This window comes from Canis aureus, chromosome 14 (assembly GCF_053574225.1).
Source record: "Canis aureus isolate CA01 chromosome 14, VMU_Caureus_v.1.0, whole genome shotgun sequence".
Classification (NCBI taxonomy): domain Eukaryota; kingdom Metazoa; phylum Chordata; class Mammalia; order Carnivora; family Canidae; genus Canis; species Canis aureus.
In genome coordinates, this window is record NC_135624.1 from 10,266,135 (window position 1) to 10,283,367 (window position 17,233).

General features: G+C 35.5%; 1 long non-coding RNA gene across 1 annotated transcript in view; it reads left to right on the forward strand.

The window, feature by feature from the left end:
• LOC144283159 (uncharacterized) overlaps positions 1-17,006 on the forward strand; it is a 103,412-nt gene extending 86,406 nt beyond the window's left edge. The window contains exon 3 of the long non-coding RNA XR_013351572.1: positions 14,905-17,006. This is a non-coding gene — a long non-coding RNA (uncharacterized LOC144283159). The remainder of the gene's footprint in view (positions 1-14,904) is intronic.
• The last annotated feature ends 227 nt before the right edge of the window (positions 17,007-17,233 follow it).

Genomic DNA, 17,233 nt, shown 5'->3' on the forward strand with positions numbered 1-17,233 from the left:
GAAAATATACGTTCATGTGAACAAGTATCCAAGCAATCCTCCCAGCTTTTAAATACCTACTATAAGAAAATTATCTTTTTACATATTAAAAGAAATGTCCTTACTCTAGTAGTTATGGGTCTGACATTTGAAAAGAATATAAAATAATTTGGCCCTTTCACACAGAATCTCAGAAAGAAATACAATCTAGGAAATCCAAATTTCTAGGAAACTATGCAGTGCCAATCAAGTAAAGAGACTCGTAGGAGTTGATTATAAGAATCACATGGTAAGATATAACAGATGTTTTGTGAATCTTTCTGTTCAGTAAATAATGACCTGAGGGAAGCAATGAATGAGTTGACTTGGTTGATATAGAGACAAAGGAATGTACAGAATCAATTGCAGACATCTATGTACAGGTGACAGATTCCAGGCTATTATCTGAGGGAAAGAATTGTTGCTGGTAGCAGAGGTAATTAACAGGAGACATGAGGCAAGCACAGGGAGTTGAAAAAGAGTCCTATTTCTATAGCACAGAGAGAGAAACGGTGCGATACCAAGGGGTATTTAAAGGACTTTCAGTGCTTCTTCCCTGAAAATCATCTTCAACCTGGTTTTTAATGCTTTTATAAGATTATATGTAATTCATGTATGATGTATATATATATAATGCATATGTACATGAACATGTAATGTTTCAAAACATTTGTTTCAAAACATTCCATTTTGGGGATCCCTGGGTGGCTCAGCGATTTAGCGCCTGCCTTCGGCTCAAAACATTCTATTTTTATGATATGAAAACTAAGTGTTATCAAGAGTGAACATTTACATGGCATTTTACCTTGTACAAGACACTTTTTTAGACAGTTTGTAGATATTAACCCATAAAGTCCTCACATAACCTAACTAGTGATGTAGTGTTGCTGTTTGCATTTCTACAAGTGGAAAATTTAGGCACAGGAAGTTTAGTAGAAAGTTGCCCAATATGACACAGCCACTAAGAAGCAGAATTAGGAAATGAATGCAGGCAGCCAGTTAGTAGCCCTAAGCACTCACCTACCCATATAAAACAAATACTGTCTGGTAGAGCAATACTCTGCTATGTGTGTGTGGCTTCAGGGTGAGTCCCCTAGTTGCCATTTCCAACCAGAATGTTTCCCTTATATAGATATCCTGGGGCCTTTCATGGAAAGATGTGAATACCTGAACCTGGGGATGCTATCAGACATTAGAATAATATTGAGGGTAGAGTATGGGGGTGGTGGGTGAGCACTCTAATTTCCTAGAGGAGGTGTAGAGGTTATTGCTATCAGAAATTTAGGTGAACTTTCAAAGTTATTTAAGATGAGGTACCTAAACTACAAATATAAATCTTAGTCCCACTTATCATGTGACAGACTAGGAATTGTTAGATTTTTCATCATGGTAAAAAAGAAGCACAACAGAAAGATATTGGCACTTTGCTATAATTCTACTAAAATGACTCTTCCATTGCCCATCTCATAGAGACCCTCCATTACTAAATCAAGTACTTTCTACTCCCTCTGGCCCTATTGCATCCTTAGCTCTCATTATATTAGTGTTACCATATATATGTTAACCAGTATTCAGACAGAGATCCTAATGGTGGCTTAACTGATTTTGCCAGATGCCAACTTTTTGACTCCAAATTATTTTTTGTTGTGATGCCTGTGCACATTTCAGCTTTTATTCACAGTATCTTAAAGACTGTGGTACCTGACAGGGGTGAAAATAACTGTATTAGAGCCATATATGGGAGGAAGAAGACACTGGACAAATGAAAGTAAGAAGCCAAATAGCCAGTCAAAATCTATTGAGCATCCGTAATGTGCCATGCCCTGTGCTGCCTACAGGGATGCAGTCTTAATGGAAAGTAATGACTTCTCTTGTAGGAGATCATCTCTTAGCCAAGAAGACTAAATAATCAAATAACAGACTTAATGTGATACGTGCTCTAAAAGGTACCTCCAGGGTGGGGCCCCTGGGTGGCTCAGCCTGTTGAGCTGCTGACTCTTGGTTTTGACTCAGGTCTTGATTTCAGGGTGGTGGGATGGAGCCCAGTGTCCGGCTCTGTGCTCAGTGGGGAGTCTCTTTCAGGATTCTCTCTTTCCCTCTGCCGCTCTCCCCCATTCTCTCTTTCTCTCCCTCCCTCTCTCTCTCTCTCTCTCTCTCTTTCAAACAAGTAAGTAAATCTTTAAAAGAAATAAAAAGAATAAGTAAATCTTTAAAAATAAATAAAAGGTAGGGTGTTTGGGGAAACAAAATGGATGTTTGTTTTTCCTGTTTATTTTTTTAGGGATGCAAATATGTCTCCTGCATTTACTACTAAAAATAAAGGAGAATGCTAATTATGAAGAGTCAAACAGTTTAGAAAAATAAAAGCAGAAATAAAAATGACCAAAACCTTACCACACGTAGAGAGCCACAGGTATAAATGCTGAGATATATTCTTTCCTACATATACTCACAAAGTTTTGCAAAACTGAACTCAAACCATGCATATTTTGCATCTTCTTTCTTCATTACATAATTTCTTTTTTTAAAAAAGATTTTATTTATTTATTCATGAGAGACACAGAGAAAGAGAGGCAGAGACATAGGCAGAGGGAGAAGCAGGCTCCATGCAGGGAGCCCCATGTGGGTGGGACTCAATACCAGGACTCCAGGATCACGCCCAGGGCCAAAGGCAGGCACTAAACTGCTAAACCACCTAGGGATCCCCATTATGTAATTTCTATGGCCATATCTCTGATGGATATAGAACAACATCATCATGTGTAAAGGCTGGGTCACATTGTATGGTAGTAGCGTTATTTATTACAGTCATTTAGATTGAACCCTTGTGTTTTTTCTAATTTTCACTTTTTACTATTTTAAGTACCTCTCTTGTGAGGAAAATTATTAAATTCTGCTGGGCTCCAAGGGCTGTAGGGCAACTGATGAGGCCCTAGGTTGTAGCTCCCTGGATTGCAGACATCAAGGCTAATATGTTTTTGAGAAAGTGTCTTATCAACTCATCTCCTTTTTTACTTTAGAAAAGGACCCATCTTTTTAAAAATATTTTATTTATTTATTCATGAAAGACACAGAGAGAGAGAGAGAGAGAGGCAGAAACATAGGCAGAGGGAGGAGGAGACTCCCAGAGGGGAGCCTGATGTGGGACTGGATCCTGGAACTCGGTCCCAGGACCTTGGGATCACACCCTGACTAAAGGCAGATGCTCAACTACTGAGCCACCCAGGTGTCCCTGAAAGGGACCCATCTTATACACTATCTGTTTTACCAGATTTAGTTCCTCATAATCACTGAAAATGTGCTAATTGTCAAGGAAGTACTTACAGCTGATTAACAAAATTTTATTAAAGGTCAACAAACCATTCCAGCATAGATACTCCTAGATTAGAAATACAGTAAAGTCTGAATTGTGTAAGTTATTGATGTATTGACTAAATTTATAAGTGGTGATGGTTTTTATTGAATATGCTTATAGTATAAAATATTATTATGAATGCTAGCAAGTTCAATAATGCTCTCTAATGGGGGGTGAAAACTAATTTGACTTATCTTCTTTATCTAAATGCAATAGTGTGTTAGAAGCCTAGAAATGAGAAGGATGCAAAATTAGAAGTGTAGATACTTTGCTTTGTCAGATTATTCATGTTATAGTATTTTTATTTAAGTTCTTCCTTAATGAATAACAGAAAAAGTGAATCACTCATTCTTTGACACCAGGATTTAGGAGTAAAAAAAGATTCTGGAGAGACAGAAGCAGTCTATTTATAGTAAAGACAGGGGGAAAGTCAGAATGTTTTCTCAAAGGTTGCCTTAACCACTATTTTGCAAACTACTTTTCTTATTTACACTATTGAATGGCAGGCTCTCAGGGGTAATATTTGCAGTGGCAGAGGAAGTAGAGACTTGAATTACCTCTTTTAGAAGGGCTCAGAACTCACAGTGGAGTGAAATGTGGGTTTGTAGAGAGACTGCAAAGGGAAATTTTCATCTTGATTTGTATAAGTAAAGGGTAAAAGAATTTTCAACAATTCTTGGATGAGAGAGAGAGAGAGAGAAGGTTAGACATAAATATAAAGCTAGTATTTCTAATTGAAAAAAAGATAAGACTTTCTGATAGGAAAAGCTTAGATGGTGAAATACTGTATTTCCCAGAATGGTAAGCACATGTTAAATGAATGACTATTATATTAAGGTGCTAGGAAGAGAGAGAATGGTTTTGAGAGCCTAAAATTTAAGAATCCTCATATAAGTGGGGATGTTCAGCTTGTAAAAGAGTAGATCTAGAACACAGAAGAGAGTAAGTTGAGTGTAGGAGAGAATAAAGAGCAGATGACCTAGGAGAGGAAGAGAAAAGAGAATAAAATAGCCAAAATGATGACTCAAGAAGAATAAAAATATGTCTCCAAAATCATGTAACACTTTAAGTATAATGATTTGGGTAAAAGTCAGTTTACTAAATTCTGAAAAATTTCAGTGTCTTTGTAGTCATAATATGCCTTTTCAAATAGAAATCCCTTCATTTTTAAGATGATTAATCCTATTTTGATTGGGCTTGACTCTCTAAGTAAACATACTATATTTTTAATATCTTTGATCATGTTTGGCTTTAAGCTATGTGCCTTTAGAAATGGTTTCTTAAAAAAGTAAACATTTATAGGAAACCTCCTGGATATTTTTCTCTATAAATCAACCTCAAATTCTTTCTCCCTGAATAATCAAATAATCAGTAAAAAAGAATATTTTACTTTTGTTCTTAAACATTAGTGCCAACCAGATGTGAATCATATTTTGAAGAAAATTGGTAAGTTTTTATCGACTTACAGGAGTTTGTTTTCTTGTAGAGTTAATGAATTTGAGTTTGCAGGTTCAATTCCCACAGAGATCAATTAGTTCTACTCTCTTCTGTGGCCAAAGCCTACTGCTGTAACCTTAATCATCCCTCTTTGGTCACAAGTCATTAGAAACAGTTGATTGATTACTGGCAATTCACAGTCAGTATTGGGAAAATATATATATACACTAAGTCAGGTGCTCTTCAGGGATTGATAATGGGCCATATCATCTTCCTTTTGAATATCATCCATGTCTATGAACATGCTTTGAAATATGTCTTTTCATCATTCTCAGGGGAGTCATAGTTTATTTTCTTGTGGAAAAACTACAATGAATAATTACAGCAATATTTCCTTAAACTATAGAAAATTTAACATAAAACTGGGCAGTCCATTTCAACCCTTAAAGGCTAGAGTTATTAAACACTAGGCCTTTTTGGACTTGAATAATTAAGATAAAGGCCAGTGAATGGTCTACAGAATAATTTTAGTTATTAAAAGTTATATAGATTCAGGTATGTTACTTTTAGCATGATCAAAATAAATTTTGTAATCTTAAACATCATTTGCCATTGGTGCATAAAATTTTCAGCTATTGTTTCATCCTGGTATATATCCCCCCATTATCTTTTTTTGTTTGTTTGCTTATTGGATTTTTTAAATTTGTTTTTAAGATTGCAAAGAGAGTTTGCCTTGATTTTAAAACTATTGCAGTGTAATTGAGGGGGAAAAAACACTTTTCAACTCAATTGGATCGTCACTAATACTTACATGTATTTGTTTATACTTGGTGTTATGTTTTTTTTAAATTATAGGTTTGTTACTATAAATTTTATGGTACTTTAAAAGTTATTCCTCTGCAGCTAGAGAGATGGATTAGTATAGTTTAATCTAGACTAGTAGTACATTATTTTTATATTAATTAGAAAATATTTTCCCACATTTATACTCAGTCATGTCTTCAACATTTTTCAATGCTTACAATGTATAGTTTTCATTGCTATGTATAGAATAAAATGATGAATGTAACAGAAGTCCCTACTTTCATTAAGCTTACACTCTAGAGCTGAAGACAGATATAAGCGGATAAAAAATGTGTTTTGTAATATCAGATAGTGATAAATATTTTGAAGAATAACCAAGCAGAATAAAAAGAGTGATAGGGTGGGGAGTGGGAAATTGGTCAAGAAAGCCTCTGGAGCAAGTGACATTTAAGCAGAGAGGGAGTAAGTAGTATAAGTCTGAGCAGAAAACCATTTCAGAAAGAGAAACAGGAAGGACAAAGGCTCCGAGACTCAAGTGTACCTGTTGTGTTTGAGGAAACATCAAGGTATTTTGGTATAGAAACAGCCAGTAGAAGGGAGAGTCCCAGAAACTGAGCTTGTAGAGGTAGCAGGGGGATATGTAGATCATGGGGAAAATGGATTACAGTCTAAATGTGATAGGAAACTTTGCCCTCACTGACCAGATCAGAGGAGGAAATTCATCTAAAATGTAAATTCAGTGAAATTCAGTAATGGGGAGAATTCAGTGTTAAGAGCAAAGTCTTGATCTGACTTCTCTTTCAAAAGGACCTCCCTGCGATCCTCAGATTTTATGAAAGCAATTCATATTGTGTTCTTAATATAAACACTCAGTAGATGATTAATAAGATATAATAGTGAAAGAAAAAAAGTAAATGAAAAAACCTTTTTCATGAATATAGTCTGTGTCTCATTATCATCTATTTTAAAAGATTGGACAAATCTGATACATCTGAATAATTAGGGATATGATATAAAAGATATTTCATCAATAGATATATTCTGTCTTCTGTTAAGCAGCTTTACAGAGATCAATGAATATTTTTGTAAATTGTGGAAATTGAAAATATATTATCAATGATCCAACTTAGAGTTCACATTTATTTTTAAATCTCTCACCATCATAAACTTTAAGGCTAATTCTAATATATGAACCTAAAAGTGCATTAAGCAATGAAGTGTCTCCTTTATACTGGTTGTTTAATGTATGTGTGGGTTTTTTTGAGGAACCGGATAGAATAGAACATCTTTCCAATTCCTCACATGTGTTTTAGAGAGAATGGTGCCATAACATTACCAAGTGTCCTTCCTGGAAAAAAAAATTCACCTTTATTCTAAGGCTATTACCTTTCTACACTTTTGATGATAAAATATGGTTTCTTTTATGGCACTGATTATAGATAGAGGTTAGGTTATTTCTCTTTATGTCTTTACTTGGCAAAATAAAAGTTGGAAACACAATATTGATCCCACTCCTCTCCCATCTTGTTTGTATGTGTTTTAATTTAATTGGACTATAAAATCAGAAAGTCTGAAACTTCTGGTGGACTGGGAATTTTTTCAAAATGGCTTCAATCCAAAATATTCATTGTCAATGATATATGATCCAGATCAGAGAAGAAATCATCCATCGATATCTACCACCTTCATTTGGCACTATAGGGTTGTAGATTCAGTGATTGAGAAAGCTTACAAATGACTTTATTACTACAATGGGATAAAGGGTCTCACAGCATATGATAATTGTTCTTTTACTAGATCTAGGCAAACCTCTGCCTATGTAAGTCAGTGTGGCTAATCCACCTTTCTTAGATGCATTATTACCATCTGATGTCCAGGAATTCTCTCTGTAGCATTATAATGACTTCTCTCTTGCTATTTATTTTTAGTTATATTTAATATTTATGCAGTTCCTTCTCTTTTTAACAATTATATTTTCTTTCATTTTCCTACTGGTGATGCAGCAAACTCAGTTTTTATTGTGGGCAAAATCAGTTCATTGCTCAATGCTCATTACCCCCAAATAATAAGAATACTTATATTTCGTAATAAGTAGGCTAGAGCCTTTGCATGTGTTTTGATTCCCCAGAATTTGGAAAGTCAAATGCTCTCACATTCACATTTACAGAGGTCACATAAATGATATTCGGTGAGTTGAAACTGTTAATTATAGATACCATGTTGAACTCAAGTGAAAATTTTCTTTTCATCTCAGTCTGCTTAGATAAAATTGTGCTTGAATTTACAACATCTGTGCTAAGTTAGTATTCCAAGCAGCCCAGCAGCAGCAGAGACAGAATAACCTTCCTGGCAAGAACCAAGTATACCAGGCCTCCCCATTGCAACTAGGAGCTTGGGGTAGAAAGCTAAAGTTCTGAGACATATACATTTTTTTCTGACTGATACATTTCATGTAGGAGGGCTATTATTGTTCCAGATGGTTTTTCAGCTTTATGCACACTGGCTTCATAGACTCCTGCTGTAATCGAAAATTGGTTTTACTCCAACATTTGACAAAAAAATTAGATGAGGTTAACTACACTTCAGTTTTAGATTACTGATACAAAGTGCTCTCATGAATATGACAGAAAATGTTGAATTCAAACTAAGTGGTTTCCTTGGGTGCATTTTCATTTAGACATGTTCCCCAAGGTTTTTATAATATCATAAAATTGCATTCAGATACAGAATTTGCATAGAATCAGGTTCACTGAAATTTTGATGGTCCCTTTCAATCCATAACATTCTTTTTAGTGTTTTTTTTCCCTTTTCAAGTTCGTATTTTAATTCCAGCTAGTTAACATACAGTGTAATATTAGTTCCAGAGTTTGATGATTCATCACTTACATACAACACCCAGTGCTCATCACAGCAAGTGCCCTCCTCAATGTCCATCCCCCACCCACGCCCTCCTCCAGCAACCCTCAGTTTGTTCTCTAGGGTCTCTTAGGTTTGCCTCTCTCTCTTTTTCTTTGTAGTGTTTTTATGGAAAACAGCTAGATATTTGAAGTGACTGTAAGAATGATAATAAAAGATTTAAAAGGTTTCTATTAATTTGCTTGCATAGTGAGAGCATTCATTATGTTTATTGCTTTTAGATTCTTATAAACTGAATAAGGGAAAGGAATTTTCTTGATATCCCTCCATATGTTTTTCCAAGTTTGGCATTTGGAGAATAACACAGAGATATAAAATACTTACTATATTTGGCAAGTTGTAAATGTGATCGATTGAAGGTAAGCATTGAGTTATAGCTGTTACCAGAAGAGTGTGATGACATACACAAAACTTCAGCTTCCCAGTTAGGATGTGTCTGGACGGTCACCTAATGGGACAGGAATGAGGTCATACTACACGTTGTGGCACCTGTTACTCAAGGGGTTCTTTGCACTCATGAGTGGCTGAAGATTCACCAGAGCACTCAGTCTGACTCTCAGCCAGATATTGTAATGGAGAGCATATTTATAGTATAGGTGGGAAGATTTGGGTCAACAAAAAACAAAAAACAAAACAAAACATGGAAACAGAAGATGAAGTGATTTGGCTGTCATAAGGTTATTTTGTATCTAACGTACGCAGACGTTTTTCACTGAACACTGAAGAATTTTGTGGATATATTTGCAACTCTGAATTAGGGCTGTGGCTCATCTGAGCTAAAATAAGAGCTTTCCTGGTATTTAAGAAAATAAAACAGCCCTGTTCCTATTCTGTAATGTTGATTTTTTACATTTTGGAGAAATTTCCTCAGTTCCATGTTCTGAAATCTTCTGCCCGTTGTAACTGTGTCATAACCTTTACTCATCATCATCATTTATCGGCTGACATTGACAGGGCATATGCCGAAAGTCACAGAATATTTTCTAGAAGGAAGCTATGAGGTCACATATGGCATTGGTTACAAAGTTCGGCTTTATGGAGGACGGCCAGCCAGTGGCAAAGCATCCTATTATAAAATAAAAGGAAAAAAAAAAGAGAAAAAGATAATATTGGTCAGATTTTGCTAAATTTCTTTCTTTAGTCTGAAATGATGTACTGCATGATTACTTGGTATTAGAAAAGTCTTTCTTTCATGAGATGAAGGTGATAATAAACGATAATTATTGTCCCTGATGGATAAAAGCAGAAGCGTTTAGCTCAAAAGTTTTCAATTTTTTTAAAGTCTCCAGTTTTAATTCTCAGATTTATGTCTCTATAGATTGAAAAGTCTGGGCACTGCTCATCTAGTTTGACTAATTACCCAAACCATGAATCCCATCAGTAGCAACTCCAGTAAGTGGCAACCCACCCTTTCCTGAAAACCCTTGGTAGGATTTCTTAGCAACCATTATGATCTTGGGCTTCTCTAATTGTTACAGGTTTTCCCTTACGTTGGATCTAAGGCTACTACTTTAGTTACTACTTTTTTTTTTTATTTTACCAAAATCTGTATGTGATAAGTCTAATATAACATTTCCCAAAAGTCTTCTGAAGACCACTGGTTTTATGGTATATGTTAACAGGTATCATGAGGAAAGGTAGGGGGAGTCACAGTCAATTATTTGGGGAAGCAGTAATTCAAACCATAATTTACTTATTTTTCAGTACTTCACAAATTCTTTATGGGGCTGTCATTCAATAAATACTTATTGAGCATCTACTACATGTCAGGATGTGTTCTATTCTGATCTATACTGGAGATATTTAAGAGGAAGGTACAACAATCTAGGTCTCCCAAATTTAAACTGTGGAATCTTTTTTTCTTTCTTGTATTTGGTATTATTTGGAACAGCACTAAAATTATTGGATAAAAGCTATCTCTTCTTCCCTTCATCTCTCTTTCTTTAAAGTTTTCCAAATTAAACCTGTTGATTAACCCTTAGTTACATGATTTCCACACCTTTCTATTCCACTTTGGGTGTGTCTTAGTCATTGATTCTACTGAAAATACGGAAATAACACAGAAATCAAGTTTGGTTTGACCTAGTGCAAATATGAGACCGTTATCTTCTTTTCTGGCTGTGTATTCCTCTAAGTGCAGGACAAGCTCACGCTTATTTTGTTTTTGTCAATTTTATCATGTGATTGTCAAATATGAGCTCAAATTCCATAATGAGTGCGTATCTATATCAAGCATCATCTTATGAGAACTAGCCCATCAACCCTGTTTTGTTAAGATCTTTTTGGAAATTTGTTCATTGAACTTTCAAGAAAAGTTGCCCACTCAAGTCTATCTTAAGTAGGCACAGGTTATTGTAGGAATAACTCTAGAATAACGAGGACATGTATCTCAGCCCCACAGGCAAGCTTTCTGTGCTGTAGAAACAGCAGCACAAGAAAGTATCAGGGGAACACAGAACAGCTGTACCATTGGGTCCCATAGTTCAAGGAACTAAAAGCTGATTGGAGTGCAGTGATGCTCCAGTGACTGTCATCTCATTGCCTCTAGGAGCAAAACTTTATTGATCTCCTTCCCTATTCTTTGACATTGGCCTGATTTACTGATGTCATTCTTTGTGACCTTCTGATTCTGTATCTGCTAGCTCTGCCTAGGTCTTGCCATATATTTCAAGCCTAAGAGTTGGCCCATTTGGTACACTATAGTATTGTGCGATAGCTTTCTGTCAATGAAGCAGTCCTTCTGCCATGACAGTTCTAATCTATATGGCTCATAGCACAGCTTTGATTTTTGAGTATAGCTCTCTTTTAGCTCATCAGGGTAAATTAATCATAAATAAAACCACAAGTAAACTAAATAGATTAATATAGAATAATGAGTGGTTCTTAAAGTGTGGTCCCTGGGTTGGCAGAATCCGCATCAGCTGGGAATTTGTTATCGGTTCCACCCTAATCCTACTGAATCAGAAATTCTGGGGTTGGGATCCAGCAATCTGCATTTTATCAAGCCCTCCAGGTGATTCTGATGCAAGTGCAAGTTTGAGACCAGATGGTAATAAAATTATCTCCTTAGAGTCTAGATTTATAGTGTTATTACCAAAAACAAATGGCATTAGGTATAATTGATATGCCAGAGATCTTTCTGACACTATTTGCTAACAATTCAGCTGTTTTTTTAAAGCTCCCTTTTGACAGAAGGAGAATATTGTCAGCATTTAAGATCATGCTTTTTTCTGCTGGCTGAGGCATACAACTATTGTAAACTTTGGACCAATTTTTGGTATACAAATTAAAAACAATAGTTCTTACTCCTTAATGTTTAAAATGAAGGGGAATATGGCAGCCATTGCTGTCCACTCCGGTTTTCATGGTATTTAAAAATACATATAATAGCTGTCTTGAAATAGTATTCATATGTCACGTAATACTCTCATTTAAAATACACACTTCAGTAACTTTTAGTATATTCAGAGTTGTGTGGCCATCACCACAATCAATAGAACATTTTCATCCTGCCCCCAAAAGAAACCCCATTCCCATTAGCAGTCACTCCTCATTCCCTCCCTTTCCTAACTCAGCAGCCACCTGCCACCACTAATCTACTTCCTGCCTTTATGAATTTCCCTGTTCTGGACATTTCATATAAATAGCATCATATAATATATGATGTTTTGTAATTGGCTTTTTTTTCACTTCACATTATGCTTTTGAGGTTCATCCGTATTGTAGCAGCCACAGTACTCCATTTCTTTTCATTATTCCAAATCATTCCAAATAATATTCTATTGAATAGATATACTATATCTGAATATAGACCATATTTTATATATAAATAGATATACATTATCCATTCATCAGTTGATGGACACTTGGGTTGTTTCCACATTTTGGTTAATGTAAATAATGCTATGATCACACATGCACAAGTTTTTGTGTGGACGTTATCTTCACTTATCATGGTATATAATTAGGGCTGGAATTGCTGGGTCATATTGGTAACTCTGTATTTAATTTCTTGAGGAATTGACAGACTGTTTTGCAAAGTGGCTATACATCATTTTACATTCCCGCCAGCAGTGTATGAGTGTTCTAATTTCTCTGTATTCTTGTCAACATTTGTTATTACGTACCTTTTAATTGGGTATGAGTAGTATCTCTGTGGTTTTGAATTGTACTTCCCTAAGGATTAATGATGTTAATACTAAGCATTTTTATATAGTTATTGGCTACATATTTGTGGAAATGCTATTCAGATCCTTTGCCATATATTTACTTAGGCTATTTGATTTTTCATTATTAAACTATAAATATTTTTATATCCTACATGCAGGATATCTTCTCAGATATATGACTTCATGGCAGTTTCTTTTTTTGATAAAAGTTTGAAAGACTAGACATGATTTCTATGTATAAAGAAAGTAATGAGAGATTAAAAATGATTTTTTTGTAATGAAACAAAGTAGAAATGGTCACAGCTACCATAATTCAGCATCAAATTTATCTGTTATTTATACAATATATTAATGAGGGATTTTGCTTCAAATTTGTTTAGGAGAAAAACCAATGCATAATTTTAAAGGAGTGGATAGCTAAATAACGAAGAGTTCCAACTAAATCTAAGCTATTAACTGTGGAAGTTAGGATTTTAGTTATTACTGACACAGGAGAATAGTTTCTTTGGAATAATAGGGCAAGAACCATAGTGCGCTTAGTTTGTGTGTGAGGAGAGGGGTGGAAAAGGAGTATGAATTTGACTTATTAAATTAGAAGGTGATGAGTAGGAGAGAAGAGGCTGGTCATGAGGTGGACTCAAGATCAAGATAGAAGAAAATTTCAGTTGGAAAGATTTAGGTAAGTGTGAGGCAATGGAAAAGGAAGTTTATGGAGAGGAAACAACTGATTGCACATAAGAGAGAGGGCGAAGGCAAAATCTTAATGAGGTAGGGTGAAGCAGAATAGAAAGAACAAGAACAGTTCTCTAACAGCTGCCAGCTGCCTCCTGAAGCTCTGACCATTCTCAGATGTGGGTCCCAAACCAACAAGATGTACCTTTGCTGTTCACATCATTTACTGTTGATCTGAATAAGATTTCCCTGTCTCATCACATCCTCTCATAATATATTCATCTGAAGTTTCCATCATATCATCAGGGTTTATTCGTCCAGGAAGATTTGTTCCTCATTATAGAATATTAGGTATTATTGTTCTGTATTTTTGTGCAATGACATTCATTTAAGGTAAGTTTTTGGTTTGAAAATTCACCTGATATTCCTTACAATCGAGTATTTCCATAGCCTAAAGATACCTCTAGTTATGCCACAACTCCAGGTGGCATATAGATGTGTGAAATGATTACTAATTATAATCTCTTAGCTGTAGCGAAATTAATAAACAAAAATCAAGAGATTTCTTTCTAAATTATTAACTTCGCTCAAATGATTTTTTTCTTTGTTTCTGTGGTTTCTATGTGAAGCTTTCTTATTAGTGTGATATCATATCTGAAGAATAAATGTATGGAAATCAGACTTTTAACTCACTAAAAATCAGAAGACCTGGCTTTAAATCCTGCTCCACAGTAATTCCTGTGTCCTTGGTCAACTCATTCTCTCCAGGCACTTTGTTTCTTCATGGCAAAATTAAACCATTCCATTGATATGAAATTGAAGGTCCCTTCCAGCTTTGTTCCTTTGTGAGTGTTTATGTAAGTTTAGAGTGACATTTTCTCTCTTTGTTTACTAATCTACTTTCCTAAGTTTAATAGGTAACAGTCAAATTTAAAGATATAAAACACTGCATATTTTCTCATTGGTGATTTTTTCCAATTGATTTTAAATCCTTCAAATAGAAATTCTGATAATGTTTCCATCCTGTCCTTGAATTTTTTTTTTTCACACTAATCCAGACCTGCTGACCAGGCTGGCCCAGGCTCAGGCCTCCCCAGCAGCATTTATGCACTTGCTAGGACCTCGGCCTCCTTCTCCACATGAACACGTAATTATGAATACTGACTGTACTCTTGCCCCAGGGCCCAGCCCTGTCAGAAGGTCCCAGCAATTTGGTATTTTCTCCGTTACTCTAGATTCTTCTGTCCATATCTGTGAACTACAGTGGTTTTTATCTTTTTTGGTTGGGAGGGTGGGGGGTGGGCACTGTAGGAGTGCTTTCCATACTAAGTACTGTGCTAGGTGCTGTGTAATATAAGCCCAATAAATTTTTATATCAGTTCTGGGCCTTGGATAATCGACAGTTTATACATGAGGAAACTAAACTTAATTCAGGTTAAATAATTTACCCATGTAAGTGGAAGGAAATGCTATGAACCTCTATAGGTGATATTCAAGTCTTTGATCTTAGCTGCTCTGTTTTTGTGCATCTAGGATGACTCTGGAGAGGAAGAATACTGGGCTTACTTGGAAGGAAGAACTTTAATACTCTTTTCACTTTTTCCCCCTGGTCGCCTCCCAACGGTGGAGAGTAAGGAGATTTGAATAACTTAGGAAAGGAAAGATTGATAACTATATCCCTGGAGAGTATGCTCACTTCATTTCAAGGTGTCTATTTTAATGGAAATCATGTTTTCCCATTGTTAGTAATAAATGATCATAAAAGCAGTTGTCATTCCTTGAGTTGCTTGTGTAATGAGGCAAGAACACTGTTGATCAGTATTTTAATTAGGTTATAGCATGAAAGGTTTTTAAAAATTTCTCTATGTAAAACTTCCATGCATTTTACATAGTTAATATCATGTTTATGTACATCTGAATATATTTTCACTACCTGCAGTAAGCCATGCTGAATTAGTTTGGAAATGTGTTATCAATGACATGTATTACATCCTCTAGGCAGCTCTAAGATTACATTAAAATGAAACACTGGTTGTAAACCAGATGTGTGCTTTGTCATTGCATCATTTGAAATAATACATTATGAAGGAATTGATACAATATTCACATATTTGTCAGGTTGTCTTGCACATTGTTGATAAAAACAAAGGAAACAAGCCATTACTTTACTGCATAGAGGTTAGCAGTTCAGCATGTATTGAGTGCACACTTCTGGCCAAAATGTAAATAGATGATCAGGATTCATATAGCTAATAGTCTGGTCAAAGACACATAAATAATTGGATTTTCAATACCATGGGAGTCATCTTTATTTGGTTTATCCTATTTACCTATAGGATCTTAACCTATAAATTACACAAGCCAAGTCAAAGATGTCTCTAAGCAGAATTCTTTTATCATGTAGAACTTAGGATAAAATTAAAACTCACCCATGAAACTATAGAATGAGAGATACTTGGAATAATAGCAGCTCCTCAGGAAAAGACCCAGGGATTTTATGTGTCCATAAAGTGTTATAAACCAGAAGTGCGATGAACTTCCATACCTACTGTCAAAGGTGGCATTAATACAGGTATGGAGCAAGGACAGATGGGCAAGGAAGAAAGATTCATCTGTTTGCTGTAATAGTTAAATCACATGCAAAGAATGGTGCACTTACTACATTATGGAAGAGACTGGCAACATGAAGCCTATCTATTAAAGAGAAGATCAAAAAAATTGCATCTCATAAAGATATTTTAATTAAAAGTGTTAGTTAATTTTAAGACCAATTCAGAATCTGTGATGTTGATGGTGATGATATCATTAGTGATAACTAATACTAAATTATCTCATTTAATGTTCCCACAATCTAGTAAAGTAGGTATACTTATTATCACCATTTCACAGATAATAAAATGGGTACAGAAAGGTTAATTCGCCTTCCTGATATCACACAGGAAGAGGGAGAATAAGCCCATGTCCTTAATGACAGTGCCATACGGCATCACATATTAACAGCTGCTGGTCCTTGACAGTACTATTCCAGGACTGCAGTGCTTTGTGTGAGGAGAGAGAATGATTTCATATAGTGCTAGGTTGCAGAACTCGCCAGTCGATTAAATTTGGCAGAGTCCCGAGCCTTATGTGAAAGAATTTTCTAATAAGCAGAGATGCTCAAGAAATGGCAGAAGTTGCTGTTTTAGGTATTTGCCCAAATTGGGGGAGGCTCTTTTCTTTGGTCTGGCCCTAATTACATTTCTTTCAGTACAGAGATGGAAATTTCTAGTTATCTAGATACCAAGAATTGCTTAAAGCTTTTGTGGTGGTTATTATTGTTTTACTGTCCTTAAATTCTTGACTCAAAACAGTATTAAACAGCATTTTGTTATTACCCATACCGATTCCAGTCTAGATTCTGTTTTTTGTTTTTGTTTTTGTTTTGTGGGGGGGACAGAAGCAGAGTTTTGTTCAGACTCAGAGTCTGGAAACAGTTGCATAGTCCTGAGGCACAACTGTCCAGTCCTTTCAAAGAAGAAAGATATCTGAAAGCTTTGGTTACCTTCTAGGGGACAGCAGTCATAGGCTGTGGCAAATACCCAATTTGAGACAGGTTGATGACAGATTTTTTTTTTACCCCATTCTTTCATAGCAACATTACAAAAGCAAACTGGCAAAAAGTCTAGGGAGAGAATTCTCATTAACCCTTTGCAAATATCCTGTGTCCCATTTATTGCAATCCATATAACTTGTCATCTGATAAAGAAGCACATGGATCTTAGTCCAGCTTACATAAGTTTTAAAAAGCCACAATTTCCTAGAAATGATGATAACTGGCATTTATTGAGCACTTTCTCAATAGTAGGCAGTGTTCCATACACTT